Source organism: Chelonus insularis, unplaced genomic scaffold (genome assembly GCF_013357705.1).
Source record: "Chelonus insularis isolate UGA/USDA-ARS -01 unplaced genomic scaffold, ASM1335770v1 contig_66_pilon, whole genome shotgun sequence".
In the NCBI taxonomy this organism is placed as follows: domain Eukaryota; kingdom Metazoa; phylum Arthropoda; class Insecta; order Hymenoptera; family Braconidae; genus Chelonus; species Chelonus insularis.
In genome coordinates, this window is record NW_023276695.1 from 705,464 (window position 1) to 719,802 (window position 14,339).

The window sequence follows — 14,339 nt, forward strand, 5'->3', positions numbered from 1 at the left end:
TCTAAGTACTTCAAGTTCATATAATTTTAATATATTACCATAAATAGTAATTTCTCACGTTTATATATGACTATTATAATTCCATATTTCTTTTTGTCGCTCATGGGTGATGAATCTTTCAAATTATCCGCTTTTCTCATCTCTTTCAGCCCATAATTTCTTTTATTTCTGTCCAAACGAAAGGACAACAAAAAATGTTTTACGAATCGCAATAAAACTCAGTATCTTGTGTCGGCAAACACGTGTCTTCAGAGTTTCGCGAAATGCGAATAATGTAGTTGGGCGCGCGATGATATCTCGAACGCCGATCTTTCCTTCGAGTTCTTCTCACTCGTTTCGTACATAAATGTTATATATGTATTCTCAAACGGAATCTTATGGCCGTTGCTCCATCATTTTACCAAGATAATCGATCTTTTTGATTGATTAATCAATTAATTTCACATCTCTAAGCATCACAATGATGTTATCGGACTATTTATAATGTTACTGACGTGTTTTTAGATTTATCAATAATATATATTAGCTAAAAAATTGATTACAAAGTATAAATATGTCCAGTTTCAGGGAATGGTGAAATTCTTCGAATTCGTATGCTGGTTAAAGCTTTCACTGGTTCTTGGATCAAAGTTAGTGTTGAACGAGCCTATTACCAGAAGCACCTTGATAACTTGGCGGATCTGACTAAGGTATACACGTTTGATTGTTAATTACGTAGAGACTGTGGAGCTAATGAGTCTCAAGAATTAATTGAGACGGTCGGTCAAGTTGATTTTATTATTTTTTAATCTTCTTTTATTTTTAACAGGGTTTGTATGGTGCCACAAATTTGTCGCCAAAGTCTATGTTGAGCTCACGATTGGTTAAAAAAAAAGCTGAAAGAACTAAGAGGTCAACCTGACACGTTTTCATAGGTGTGGGGACTGGTCCCAATCAAATTCCCATGATTCCGAATTAGCAGATGCTTTCGCCAGATCGAATGGACGCCCCGTGGCGACCCTCGGTGAGAGAACCCATGGAATGTGCGCTCCAAGCCTTAAAATATTCACGACAACTATATTAGCTGGTTCAGATAGGATCGGCATCATACTGCGTCTCTCGTCTGTCTTTCAGTCAAGATCACCACCTTTTGCCAACATTTTTATTTCATATAGTTTCAGTGCAACACACTCCATCAAGTTTTTACAAATCGTTTAAACTCAGAGGAAAACTTTAGTTTCAGAGTATTTATCTTCATGGGTTAGCTCATTATAAAAAGAATAGATTCTCAATTCTGAGAAGTATTCTATAATTTAATCAACCTTTGGCATCCCGCTGAGTTGAGAGGTGTGATCAAGCTCGCTCAGCGTGACGTTTTCGAAATGCATACAACTTTTTCTGAGAGATGGTATCACCCTTTAGAGATGCACTTGTCTCTGAGAATTCTCTCTAATGACAAAAAAATATTCAGATAAACAATGAAATGAATCCTGGTGTAATTATATACTCTTGTTATCTCAAATTGATTTATATTAGTTGACATCGAGACATCAAGATTTCTTCTAAACACGGATGTTTAGTCAAGTATGTATACCTATGTATTGAAAAAGTATTTTTAATCACAAAATTAACATATCAAATCTGTATTGTGTGTGTGCATGAAGACGGGAGCGTTTGATACGTTCAGGGTGTACATAATAAATAAGCCCGAGTATATTATCAGATCCTGTAGTGGACCCCCTGTGGGTTCGGCTAGTCATTATAGTCTCTATATAAGCTGATTAGGCGCTCGAATTTTTTCGCTTCGCCATGATCTCCTCATCTTTCTCTCCTCTCTATTTATGTATAATATTTATTTTTATTGCCTCTCTATTAATATTTTTTCTATTTGTCATTTTTTTCCAAATAAATTCCTTCTGATCAAAAGATTTGGATACTTTGACATTATAGTTTTATTCTTTTTCTTATTTTATTATCTTTTAAATCTCATAATAACCATAGAATCATCATCTGATCATCACTGATTAAATTTTCTATTTCTTTAATTAATATTTATTAGTATTAATTCATAATCATTTTTCCAGGATCTGAAGTTTAAATGAATATTGAAACCTTTACAAATAGGATTAACAATTATGACTTGACGAGTGGGTGGGCAAGTGATAATCTGCAGGTGACTATGACAATTGCTAAAGAAGATTGCAAACCGCACCCCCTTTTAGTTGATGCCCTCTCTCCATTAATTTTTGGTCTAGAGACGCGTGCGTGGGGTCCAATGCAAACAGCTTATCCATAAAGCCGAAAGTTTGTAAACGTGTATAGGGACCAGTACTGGTCAAGCAAATTTAAAAAATTATCCAGTTAACTTTGTCCGAAGAAAAGCTCTCAAATACGCTATAAGAATAAATAGCTGAAGGGCGTTAACGGTATTAAGAGGAAGATTGAAGAAAAAATGACAGCAGAACATGACGAGGATACGTTTTCTTTGACCTGCAACGTGGTCCAGAGTATCCCAAGTGAGTAAATTCTCTAGTTAATTTGAATGCCTTCTTAATACTTTAGGATGCAAGTTATTCCAAACTTTCAAATCCTCATAATCTATTATATCAATAGAACCATTTATAAATATAGAAAATATGTCATTTTCTTTCTTTGTTATTTACAATCCATTTATTTCTATACTTGTGTAAACTATCAGTTAAATTTTTTTTGTTGATTTTTTTCGTTAAACTCAATCATTGCTTTAAGCGAATATATCATTGATAGACGTATAAAAATACTCGCGTTAGTATAATATTAATGTCTCGCGGGGATCTTTTACAACCTCATGCCCATCAGTCGCACGCACTAACGCTCCCTAACCATGTTAAATGATATACCCCTTTACGCTTGGTGCAGAGTTTCTCAACTAGTTTCTCACGTTTTACTTTATTCGATGATTTCAGGGAGTGAACGAAGATGATGAAGATTGCTAGTGATCCTTGGGAGCAAATATATCACGAGAAGCTTATAAGATCAGGTTGGAGTATGGATACCAGTTTATTATCATCAAAGAGTTGATTGAGATCGGTGTGAATATTTGTTGGGTTATTTTCGGCCACATGAGCACCGTTAAACCCAGGAGGGAACCTCGCCGCCAGGGCTCCATGAATCACACCCTCGTTAACTTACACACTCGTCTGTAGCATTATAGTATGCTAAAACGTGTGTGCACAATTTGCAGTGGAACTGTTGTATATACACTGCGTAAAGGCAACCTCTTTTCAATAGCTCCTCCTACCAACCCACGTTCAGATGTGTACCTTTTTATATTCTTCAAGTTTACTCATTTCATGAAGTTTAATCGTTATTGTTATCTTTGCATTATTGTGGCTTTACAATATATGTATCATATAATTTTAAATTTAATATTAATGGAGGCGGAAGAGAAAATATACAACTGTAATGGAAAGTAAGGCGTATTCAAATGTGTATTATATAAAAAAGTTCTAATGAAGAGCACGTGGTGTATTCGCCCAAAGCAGGTTATTATTTTCACGAAAGGTATTCTTCAAGATTACATTCGCGTCTTCATTTAACTTGGTATGTATATGTGGGTACAATGAGCATAACGTATGTGGTGCTTATTTTTATTTGTTTTTCAGATTTATACAGTGTATATAGAAGAGAAGTAGACCCGTCCGCCCTTCAGTTTGCCGCGGGGATCTTTCGACGCGGGCGAATGATGCACACATAGCTATACACTATAAGAACGAATACGAGAAGAGGGTTGGCGAGGGCGTGGTACACTGGTCAGTGTTTTAAATCACCTTTATACTAAAAGTGAATGCCACCTTGTATCTTTCTCTCTCTTTATACTGTTTGTTAGAAGAAAAAGTATGATAATAATTTGCTTAATATATATTAAAATAATAAATGGCATTGCTGACTGGATCGTTATAGAGCTAAAAGTAATTTTTCGTTGTTTTTTAGGTGAGAAAGAAGATGAGGTATATGATGCCGCGGATTAGATTACAGAGGATCAAGTGCATCTTGTTGAAGGCACTCGACTTCATCTGGAGTTGGCTGCAATGTTGGTATAACAAAACACTGGCGGTGATGAGCATCATTATCCCCACTTGAAGCCGCGGGGACCGCTGTCGGCCATCTTGGTTCCACCTGACCGCGTCAAAAGTGCTGACCACTGGTGGCACAGCGTTCCTCCTTCCTTCTGCACACATCCCCCATCGCGTGTCGATCGCGACGCATTAACGCTTAAATTAATTAATGAACTCATTACCACCTCATGAGTCGACGGCACGTCGTATGTAAAGGTATATTGGAATGACGAAGAATTTGACGCTTATGCTCTGAGGGCATATGTATACTAAGTGCGAAGTATGGTAATGCATTTTGAAAGCATGTAGTAGCACGTCAAGTTTGTTTTAGCCCATCGCCACTTCCGCCATTATCGTTATTTCCTCTCTTCTTATTCTTCATTCTCTTCATCGTTCTATATATGTTGAATCTTCATCGTTTTCCTTCAGGCTATTTCCCATCTTCTCTCCATTCTCTAGCTCTCATACTGCCATTCAAGTATCCTTTGGGCGATTTTACTCGCGCCTCTTTTCTCTCTTCCTCTTACGCTGCTTCATTTGTTTATCGCTTCACTTTATTACCCGCAATTTGGCGCTCGCTCGCGCCAAGGTAATTTCATATTGGTTTTCTCCTTCCCCTACATACTTCTCCTACCTTTTCGTCGTATAATAATACCCTCCATTTCTTCACTCGCTTGTTAGACTCTTGTATGTATACCCAAACAACTCCGCAATGTGCCTCGACAACTTTTGACCGTCATAATTATTTCAACGATAAATAACTATATGTTTTTTTTTTTTTTGTTCTTTTTAGCGTTCTTTTAACGAGCCTACAGACACATTTTTTATATTTTTGTCTCTGCTTTTTAGTTTCCTGTTGTAAATTTACCCTACGACATGTCGATGACATTTATCAGGATAAGAAGTATACAAACTATGGCAAGAGAATCGCGTGAGGATATGACTATAATGGTCAAGTGGTGGGAAAACAAAGGTGCAACCAAGAAATGATGCACGAGGTGTGTTTAAGCGCTTGTGATGGGTGACGTGCCGCACAGCACCAACTCCTGCACGACGGGAGTCATTTAGAGGCTCATCGTTTTCTCTCACTTATGAGAATCGCACGTGGCTTCGTCTCATCTTGCTTTGGCCGTCTAACAAGACCAGGATAGAGCCGTCAGAGCTGCAGGAGGGCCACTGTACTCTATAGAGACCCCCTGCTGACCGTCATCTTACTTTTATATTAACGAAAAGAACGCCAAGAGTTAACTGAACGATCATCTTCAGGTCCAGTGATTTGTTCAGCTGAATTCATTAAGCACCGGCCACTGGTATATAATATTTAAAGTTGAAAATATCTTCATTTATTAAGATATGTCTCGTATATGTCTCACAAAAAGTCTCCTAAATAAAAAATATGATAATGTTATGTTAAACGCTCAAGGGAAAACGTTTAATGTAATGCCAGGGTCAATTATATCGATACTCAAGCATTGATAGTGTCGCGTTGGTCGGGAATAAGAGAATATAAGACCGTTATATTCTATCGTTTGAGAGTGTGGGCGTCTACGAGGCGTCGCTTTAACGTCCCGCATAAATTCTCGACGGACATACGAGGAGAACGCGTTGTGATAATACGTGGGGGAGAGAGCCTGCAATCGAACCGGAGGGAGGAAGGACTCGTCTCCAATTTCTCTGCTATAAACGTCAAGCCAATAAGAATTGTTTGGAGTTAAAAGTCAACACGCGTATGTTAGAATATTTATTTAAATGATTATTAGGATACTTTGTACATTTGTATATGAATGACGTGATGATTTAAATTTAAAATCTGTCAAATTAAGGTTGGAAATCCATCGAGATTTTATTTTACTTCTTCAATAGAGTTTAAATTTTATAGAATATTAAATTAAATAGCTGGATAATTGGAATGTGAGTCAAATTTAATCTTCAGAATAAGTATATAAATGTGTGTGGATAATGCTGTAATGAGTTGCGGGTGTATGTATAGTTAATCGTACAACGGGATAAATAAATAATCAGATTCATTGTAGGCGCCAATGCATGGCGAGAAACGACCAGAAAAGCATTTATCTTGTCTGACATTGTGTTTATTAAAAATAATGACTCGAAAGAGTTATCTGAGTTCTTTTCGTAGTCTTTCTTCCCTTGAGGCTGCGAATACGATTGACAACGGCCGTGAAACACGTTCCATGCTCACCTAAAACTCACATCTCAATTGTACACCAGGAGAAAAAGTAAATCTCTCGCATAAATCAGGTGAGCCTACGGCTTGAGTTAAATTATTAAAGTTACCTAAAATAAACGGTCATTTGTTCACCAGACACGTTCTTCTTGGGTTTTAGAAGACTCAAGACTATGTATTTGCATCATCCTCAAGAGGGCAGCAATAGTCCTTACAAGATCTCCCCAAGGATATGTGACAACCAAGACTTAAGAAGCTGAAAACAACACGAGAAAGAGAGATTGAGCATTTAGTCTAGGCTTCTATCATCTTTCTTTTCCTAACATCCAGTAAAGATTCCTAGAAACATATCTCGTTGGGGACATCTGGATGTTGAACAGCAGAAAGAGTCGTCTCACTTCTTCTTCATATCCTTCGAGTCACAGGATCATATCTCTTTCTTTTCTTCTCATCTCATCTTCATATTTCGTTTCTTGCTTTTACTCACAATTTTTTTTCTTCAGTCTTTATAAGCATGAAATTACTTAAGCAGCTAAAGTAGCATGTATATCTTTGTACAACTAATTATACACTCGTTAAACTCTGAACATTGGCTAGTGATTATCATAAACTGAAGAATTTCTTGATTAGTTGTTTTTTCTGTGTAAAAACAGATCATATTTACTGGATAATTAGAAGCCTATTTATTACAACGTATAAAGATATATCGTACTTATGTAAGAGAGATGTGTAGAGAAGAGAAACATAACAAGAGAGATGGACACGACAACAAATGGTCTTGTCCGTACTAGATCTTTATCTTGGGAGTGGTATATTTATGCGAAGCTTCACTGGTAATCTACCTACTAAGAATGCTCAGGTTCTTATTTTCTTTATTTCTTTATTTTCTTTTCTTCTTACTTTTTAATACGAGAATTTTTCGGCTTTCCTAAGATTTATTACCCATTTAATGTTGATTAAATTAATTCACTGAATCATCATCAATTTATAATAGTTTCTAAATGTCTACCCAAAGAACAACTAATGTGAGAATGCGAGGTAACTGTTTCTCTTTCACCACACAAGACATCTCACTCACAATCTAACTCAGATATTTATATATATATATATATATTTGTGGTAGGGATAGATGAAGAAGAGCAGAGAAATAAAATGAAGAAGAAAAAAATTACAAGAAGTAAGCGGAAAAAAGTTAAGGCGAGGATTGCAAGTGGTATAATCGTGATAAGCAGGTGATAGATGCCTCTTTAGAACCCCCACTGTTGGACCACTCCACTGACAATGGCTATTTGTTATACTCCAGCATCTCTCCTCATCTTTAGTCAGTGCATTTTTATGCACCTCCGAATTCTGCATGGTAATATACAATACATATGGCAGTATGCATACATAAAAAAATACAATGTGGACCTGATGGCTTCAGTCTAATTCAAATCGACAGATAATCACAACTTAATTTATCTCCCGTTGAGTAGCATAAGAACTGGAAATATATCCCATCATTTTTGTATTCAACGTGCCTTTTTTGCTACTGTTTTTTATTCAATGCAAATGGCTTATTATGTATATACGTATAATATATTTCAAAAGATATATTTAATATGATGCTGATGAATGACACGGAATTTGATGTTTCAATGGTCCAACCTCTTGATGGGATCCTGACTGATGAAAGAGGTAATAAGATAAGGAGAAGGAGAAACAAATAAGGAAATAAGGGAGATGTTAGAAATATGATTAATGACGATTGGCGCTTGGACCCGTTAATGATGCCGTGACTTAACCATTAAGAAACTAACCAGACCCTTGGAGTTTGGGAGTAGAGTTGTTCCCAAGTAGATTATAAGTCGAGTGATTTGACCCACAGGCATCACCTGCAGGTTCATCAAGCCTCTGTTTTACCTTCTTCCTAGATTTACTTCATGCGTGTTCACGTCTTTGTATACTGACGCTATTAAGACTGATAATCTCTTCCGCCTACTTTAAGACATCTCCAACTTGTTATGCAGAAATCCGCGGGAAAATACAACTGTTAAACCAAGTAATAAGTTATGGAAATAGTAGTTGAAGTACGATTGTGAGGCACATGTGTGTTAAACACACATTTTAGGTACTGTAACCGCAATGCGCGGCTAACTATAGTTTAGTGCAAGTTAAACCTGATGATTATGTTGTCAGGCACGGTGGGTGGAGAGAAAAGTGATCGCTCACCGGGCGAGACGCACAAGTGTGAGGGTGTGCTGTAAGTAGAAGAGGTGAGTTGAGGAAGAAAAGAGCGGAATGAAAGCAATGCAAGTACTAAAGTGCAAGCGAGTGGGATATATAATATTACATTTGTATTACACACATCGGTAGATTACTTACACCAACATAAATTCCACAACTGGAGATCCATGGAGCTCCTCCTCTTTCCCCTCAACAGTATACGCCTTGAGTGTACGCCTCGTTCGCGGTCGAGTGCAAGCGAGCCGATTCATCAACATTATCACTGACGGACATGGTTAGCAAGGGGATGCCCTCGAGCCCCATGTGCCTCGACCTGTCCATCAAGCCTTATATTTATTCCTTGTATTTATACAAATGAATGGAAAAAGAAAGTAAGAATTCAATTTGTTGCTTTATACTTATATTCAATTCGTTACGATAAATTTATTGTCGGAATGAAATTATTATTTTTTTTCTAAGTAGTTTGTTGATGAAAATCGATGATAAGATTGAGAATTAAATTGATGACATGAATTGGGGAAGGTAATGAGTCAATTTAAGTTTGTTACATTTTTTAAAAATGAATAATTAAGATCATTTTTGAAGATTGTTTTAGGTTCGATTTAACAGCATGTTAAAGACTGCTCATTAAATAGAGAACTTAATTGGGGTGAGAAGAAAATTACTAGGTTTCCCAGACTGTTCTTAAAAATTTTCTACGGTCATTTGTTTAAGGTATAACAGGTGGGTGAAGTCAAAATTTTTCTTTGTATTTGATCTTGGAAAAAGAGGTTGTTCTGAAAGCCAGAAAATTTTTTCGTTTATTCACTAAAAACTAGAGAATTTAGGTTTCAAAACATTCGTTTAACATTTTCCTCCGGTCATTTATCACATGGAGATGTCTTTTTCAAAAGAGTCAAATATCTTGAAAAATTTAGGTGATTTTTTTAAATAGGTAATAAGTGGTAATCATTTATTTTGCCCCTGAAAGCGAGAATCAATATTTCATTTACTTAATTATTTTTTTCCGTTAAAAAAAAAATATAAAAATTAAATGCTAATTCTTTCTTTTTCTTATTTTTTTATGTTAATTTCAAAGAATTAATTTTTCTAATGAAAAACGAATCTTAAAAAATTTTTTCTCTGAAATAATAATAAAAATAACTCCAAAATAATTAATTTATTTCAAACATTTTTTTAAAAATTCAAATCTAAATACTTCATTACTATAATAACAAAAATTTATTTTTCAATTTCCGCATAATAATGCTTTCTAACAATATTATGTAAAAAAGTAGACAATTTAATTGACTTTCTTTTTCTTTTTCCTCAGGAAATGTCAAAATCGCAAATGCAATGTCTAATAATCAGTTAACCAACAAATTATGAAAATGAGATGTCAATTAGAAGCCGATAAATTTCAACAGTTCACCAGATTTGATCTCAACTTTCCAGATCAACCTCTCACACGCTATTAAAATCTCTCTATAATAGTCACAAAACTACTGAGAATACATTGAGATGTACTTATATTCCCTTAGTGAGAGTACAGTAGATGTGTAATTATTAACCAGTAAGTTGGATTTTACGTGCTTGGGAACAAAGAGAATGTAGTAGAGGTATGGAGTTTTCTATATCCTAGATCGTTATTTACAAGAGGCCTAAAAACATTGCAAACATTCTCGCGAGCAAACGGCATCCGGTTGTATATATTTGTGAGCGCTAAAATAAGTGCATACTCTTTGGTATAACGTACATAGATATATAACTGAAACTGTTCACAATTCTAGCTCTATTTCTCTTTACACGCTTATTACCCTAATGTCAGTGCTTAACGCGTTGTACACTGTGTGTGTTCGCGTGTATTTTATTTATTGAACCGCGCATTTAAATCTATTGTACAACACTTTTAATCATATCAAGATATCGATAATTGTTGTAGATTTGTCTTAAATCAAGAAAGAAACAAATTAAAGGGGAATAACCATATTGACAAAACACAAGAACATAAACAATTGTCTATCTTTCTATCTGTAGTTATTGATTAGACGCACCCGGTATATAGATCTGATGGTGTGTTGTTCTCAGTAGATAATTATCACTAACCATTGGCTATTTGCAAGGAATGGCTGATAATTGCCACGTTGTTGAGACTCAACAACCGAGCGATAACCCGCCTAACGCTCCTTTTAGTTGAGTGTACTACTATATAGGACCTTCAAGGCAACTGGACTTTTTTTATTCTTTTCAACAAAACGTCACTCGTGGATACTTTTTAGCTCAGAGACATGTGTCTAAATTCCCCAAGGGCTCCAACTACGTACTCTTTGCAGCACACTATTACATGCTATCCACGAATCTTAAGGAGCGAGAAGTCATGATGATGAAATGACTTAGCCGTGAACCTGAGGAGACTGCAGAGAATGATAGAGAGGATGAGGATTATCTCCATTTGAAGAATCGTGGAGTTCGTGCATCGATAATAAGTACTAAGATTCGTTGAGGATTCTCAATAGTACTCTTTTTCGATGATGAAGAATAAGAAGAAAATATATCTGCAAACTGTGTGTTGGAAGTTGTAAGCAAACCTGTGTGGCAGCTTCACCATAATTACGCAGAACGACTATTCATTAAGGTGATTATAGCCCATAGTTCTCTCTTTCTCTCCAACCCCACTCAATCTCGACCTCCTTTTCTCAGATCATTCATCCACTATATATTTATTACTTGTTTTATTTTACATCGTTTTATTCTTTCTTCAAGGTAAATCGATGAACACCACAGTATTATTTATTATTCGTCGAATTAAGTATACCTGAATGGCTCATCACATGTCGTCAACCATGTTTCCGATGATGTCGTGCGTACAATTTAAGGAACTTACGAAGTGGACAAGCAAAGTGAAAAACGTGATAGAAGTCTATGTGTGCTCATCCTACAGGATAAACGGTACGCCACCATTAATAACATTATGCGCGTTCACGTGCAGTTGAGTCGAGCGAACGCGTTTGGATTATTAAATTGCTGTTGTACCATTACGGTTCACGAAGCAATAAGGGACTTATCTTTAAACGTATACACATACTACATATGTATACAAACCTATATTCATGATGGTTATTTATTATCTAACTTGTTCACAATTACTCTTAGCCAGCTTTTTACATCAAGATCAGTTTATCCAAACTGACTACCAGCTGCTTCATACTAAATATCTACTCCAAAATACCCAGGTAGCACTCACAAGTTTAATTGCTCCAAAGTAAAACAAATAAAAGTAATAGCCTACAAAAGTAATTTAATATGTTTATATTTTGCTTGCAGAAGAACGGAAAAAAGGATGTAAACTGAGCGGCAATAGCGGTCGTCGTTGATGAAGGGTTCGAATAAACTTAATCGATACGTAGTTCAATATACGATTTTGCTAAGAGGAGCAATGGTGAACGACCTGAAAAATTTAAATAATTAACCATGTTGGGTGGCAATAGTTATGTGTTTTAATAAACTCGTTTCTTCGGATTTATGCATATTATAAGGTTTACATTCAATGAAGATTCAGAATGTTTTTGATATTCAAACGTAACATAGATAAAATCACATCGACAGTGACGGCTATAAAGAAGAGAATCGTAACCTCCCTAATAACGGCGCATCGTTCATCCTACTTGGCAGGGAATTTCTACGATTGGAGATCAGAACTCGTAGTAGAAATCTAATGTGGGCCAGCCACGCAAAGCTTTCATAACCTGGGCCAACGCAGTCGGGGGCTAATGACATGTTAGCTTGGATAACGTCTCACTGCTTGAATTTGCATTTCTACGAGTGCTAATGCCAACTGTGCTACGTCCATATCTTAACTAGTGGAAGAGAGTTAAGACTTTTAAGGATATACATAACTATATCATTTAGTGTATCTAGTGATACCAGGCCAAAGACTACCTCCGATGTCGCCGGAAGTGTTGGCCAAGTCACCAAGAAAAGATATTATATGTTTATACGAACATGTGGACTGTACATGTACTTACATATGAGCGTGATTCTTCAGGAATCTTTCTTTTACTCTTTTCCCTTTTTCATCTCCACCTTCGCCTCGTTAACTCGCAAGCAAGCACCATGAGCATACCCTCGACAATATTGTAAACAAAATGGTATCGCTATTTCATTGGTAACCCGACACCTTTGGACCTGGACCCACACACATCGACAACGAGTCTCTTAGCTTTATTTTCCTTGCTTTTCTCTTACTCTTTCGACCCCTCTGTCAACTGTACTTTCTCTCCTGCTCACCTTGAATAACCACATCCGAGTTTTTTCCTTCATCTTTTATATTGAATTTTGTGTCATTTCATTGATATGACTCATAACCCTTGTGCTATCTCATTTTGTCCATTACACATCTCCCTGTTGTCTATTAAAATGTTACACCACGATTATAATACGTATTATTACTGAATGATCAACAATAGAGAAAAATTATAGACTCATAAAATGTACAATGTACAATAATAATGTGCATAGAATGATGAAAGAGACTTGGACATATACAAGTTTGGTGGTCCAAGTAATCGGAGTTCCATGTGAAATTTGTATCCTACCAAATATCCCTACAGGATCATGTTATTTCCATGTTATTTAAATTTAACACAGCCTCCCATCGTTTTTGATCGCGTCTTCTATGATATTCAAAGATCCACAAAGCTCTATAATACACTATGGAAGCACATTTAAAATTATTCTAATTTATTCTTCGATAAAAAAGAAACCGTTATCGATTACATTAACAAAGTAGGTATTTAAAATAAGCAAATGAGAAATGATGAGTATAATTAATTTTGTTTTAGATACCACAAGTTAGTTAAGACATTGATGGGACTTTTATGAGTGAAAATAATCACGGATTACTCAAGGTGAGAAGAATGATAAGCTGCCGAAGCAAGCTGGTGGCTCATGGAAATAGTATAAAAAGAAAGAAATGAGCAAGAGAAGGCGCGAGAATCTCGATCCAGGGCCCGGAACATTTGTCAGGCACTTTAAGGCCCGTCTCGCATTGTTTTCCTCTCCATTCCGACTAGAAAGCACGATTTAACTGGTGTTTTACACGCGCGGTTCCTGGAACGCGGGTCTTCTCCTCGGGCAGACCTGCATGGCATCCCAAAGCTAGTTTGGAAGGCAGGTATAATACACGTGTACGTGTTTCCACGCGGGTTTCTCCATCTTTCTCATTCTCTTATGACCTCTCTTCTTTCTTACATCTTTCCTCTTACTTTTCACTATCAGACACTCGTAATAGCGTCTTGCTTACTTCTCTTTCTTTCCACACAGACTCGCTATTTCTCCTGTCAGGCCTAATTTGTTGAACCCAGAACGTTGTGTGCTCTGTTACAGTTTATAGCCGTCATTACCTCGATCGTTGAAGCAGAATTAAACGATTTGTTCGGATCCCAACATCACCTATTTTTTTATGCTACAACACATCTCTTTCATGGTCAGTTTACATAACTAAATCCCACGATTTTAATTTTCTTCACAGCAGGACTTATAGACTAATTGAAAATATCTTATGATTTTAAGATGACAAAAAGATTGGACAGTCAAAGCTGTTGAACATCGACAAGACACGAGAACCGACCAATTCCCTCTACGATCGAGGTGTGTTGATGCTCAGCCCTTGTGGATTGTGTACAGAATGATCGCAAACTGGGAAGGTAATTTGCAACACCGGCAATTTACATAATTAGCAGGTCCGAAACCCGCGGCTCAGTCCCTTTTATATAACGTCCTTCTGCTCTTCTTGGCATCTCAAGAGCCTCAGGAGAACAACTATAAGAGTATCTGACCATTGGCGTAGACCGACAGGACTTAACTTACTTTAA

At 36.4% G+C, this 14,339-nt stretch overlaps 1 long non-coding RNA gene across 1 annotated transcript; it reads left to right on the forward strand.

Moving 5' to 3' along the window:
* The first annotated feature begins 2,144 nt into the window (after nt 1–2,144).
* LOC118070643 (uncharacterized) lies at nt 2,145–4,074 on the forward strand. The gene is made up of 4 exons (XR_004690796.1): nt 2,145–2,495; nt 2,925–3,561; nt 3,624–3,770; nt 3,952–4,074. It is a non-coding gene; the product is annotated as an uncharacterized lncRNA (long non-coding RNA).
* The last annotated feature ends 10,265 nt before the right edge of the window (nt 4,075–14,339 follow it).